The following is a 2,637-nucleotide window of genomic DNA, read 5'->3' as shown; positions in this document are numbered from 1 at the left end:
AAATAGTTTTGGAGATATAGAGCGATTCGCGTTTTCCAAAATGGCGGATTTCGCCAGGGGGGTGGCGTCCCGAAAACCAGGACTTAAGCTTTTCTAATACCCCTCTTTCAGATTTGAAAAATTCAGCCGTCCTATATTTCGTTCCACGAAAAAGTCTATCTTTCCTGTACTAGGAGACTTGGTGTAAATTTAAGCACAAACTGGTAACTGTCATCAACTTTCAATTCATTTTTCTTAAACCTGCTATATATTTCATTCTTGCGCCGAACCAGAATGCTTGTAGAACAACCCCAAAACATTTCTTCGTAGTTCCGTAGATTACATAAGTTGAATGACCGAAAGTTTTTGGACTTTTCATATTATAATACTTACTTATTGTTTGACCGACCATCACAGTTCTCAGCATAAAATTACAGCTTGTTGCCCACAAAATTATCAAATGATCACTATGGAACTAAATATATAATAGTGAGTTTTACACATGTTCTTGTTCAACTGCATGTGTGATACCAATACAATATCACACAAAATTAGAATTACTGCGCCTGAGTGGCCACCCTAAAATGTCTTGAAAATAAAAGTAAAAACAATTTCTATCCTACTTATTTTCTTGTATCAATTTGTGCGTGAACTTAGGGTTTAAATTAACATTTTTCTCGCGGTACATAGCTAGTCGTTAGATTCTTGCAGGTTGAAAAATGCTAATGATTCTGTCAGATAAAACTACTTTTCTCCAAATTGTAATATGGTCTTTGAGTTAAGTCGGATAAAGTTGTTAGGCTGAAAATACTTGTACCAAATACAGAAAAAAAAATTGTGGAATATAATCAAAAACGATAAAACCATACATAATGTAGAAAGCCTTTAAAATTTTTTTTTACTGCTGAAAAATTAATGAAAAACATACATTATTATGTATTAATCAGCCCTTTATATCAAAATTAAGTAAGGGCTAATTTATTGAGCCTCCATTTAATTTTGAAATTTATCTTTTTAGTTAACAGCGTTGTTAACTATTGACGCCTTTAAGTATACATCATTAAAAAATTCATTTAATTCACTCTACTTTAGTTAAAGTCTTTACTTTTAATGGAAACTTTAAATTTAAAACTCCATTAAAAATATCCTAGGGATTTTTTAGTTTTTGAAAAATAAAACTGTCAAAAGCAGAAATTTGTCAAATTAATTTTTTTTAATTTTGAAGATTTGAAGGAAGGAAAATCAATTTAAAAAAAAACATAAAAGCTAAGTATTTTGAAGCCGTAAAACGGCGAAAGCACACAGACGAGAGTAACGATATATGTACCATCAGCAGTGGCGTAGATAGCTTTTCGCTAAGGGGGGGGATAGATCTAGTCCGCAAATTTGTTTTTAAGTTTTAATAATGCTTCTCTGTACTGTTTTTATTCTCTTAAAATTGGATAAAGTTTTAAGGTTGTTGACGTTGAAACCAGCAGTGTAGCTTATATCTTTAATAAAATGTTAGGAAAACTTTTTTCGGGGCAGCTATCGAGCGCTTTCAATGAGTTCATAAAGGAAGTATTATTCCTTCTGATCAATTATCTTTTCTGAGTTTTTAATTCTTCACACAGAGAAAAATATGACCAGGACCACCTTAAAACTAACAGATTTTCTTATTAAACTGTTTCATGAAAAAACTTTATTAAAATCAACAATTTATAATTAAATATTATTTTCATGGAGAAAATCTTTTTAAAATTTTAGTAAAAATTTCATAATTTCGAATTTTTCAACTTGGCACTAGAACAAAAATTGTGACCAATATTTCTATACTGAGTTGGTAAAGGTGGAAATGTGCCACTAGAGAGTTAAGGTCTTTAGTTCGATCCCCGACATGATGTTATTTTTTTTTTTTTCTTGGCAAAACCCTACAAAAGTACATATTTCAAAAGAATAAGGAAAACCCGATTGCTTTAATAATATTTCCTTTTTGGATGAAAATCATAAGGAAATCTTATTGTGTTTGTTCTATTTTATGTGGTCTAGTTTTCTCTGTGGAAGAATAGAAGATGGTCCTTGAGCCAAATGTGTGGTAAAACTAAACAGTTTCATTAAACTCTTTAGCTGCTTTGTCTATTTCAGACGAAGAATCCTTTGACAGAACCGAAAACCCTTCTAGTATGTTTTCATGGTTTGTACATTTTTCTCCGAGGCCCATTACATAGAAATCGAGGTAAAGATTGAAAATAGTAACACGAAAATATTCTTTTCTGTTCTTTGAATCGAAGGGTTCGAATGATTCTTTTGTCGCTTCCCTATTCTCTTATGTTTAACGCCTATGTCAAGGACTTCAGCTACTTTTTCGAAACTACAAACATTTTCGAAAATGAGTCGTTTTCTGCCCGTTTAATTTTTAGTTGATCCCTTCAATCTTTGGCGAGCTCAATAGCTTAGACCAAGTCTAAACTCACTCTTTGAAACACCGACTTATTGGCAACGAGAGTTGGTAACCATATTTATAACCTTTAAGCTAATCAAGAACTTGAAATCCATAGCGTTTTTTCAGAGTGCGTTTCTTCAACTTATTTGTTCACGACTGGTTATACTGCACAATTTATCGATTCCAATGGGGGGGGATATATCCCCCTGATCCCCCCCCCTATCTACGCCACTGAC

The sequence above is a fragment of the Episyrphus balteatus genome, chromosome 3, assembly GCF_945859705.1.
Source record: "Episyrphus balteatus chromosome 3, idEpiBalt1.1, whole genome shotgun sequence".
Classification (NCBI taxonomy): Eukaryota; Metazoa; Arthropoda; class Insecta; order Diptera; family Syrphidae; genus Episyrphus; species Episyrphus balteatus.
Note: the sequence above shows the minus strand (reverse complement) of the source record.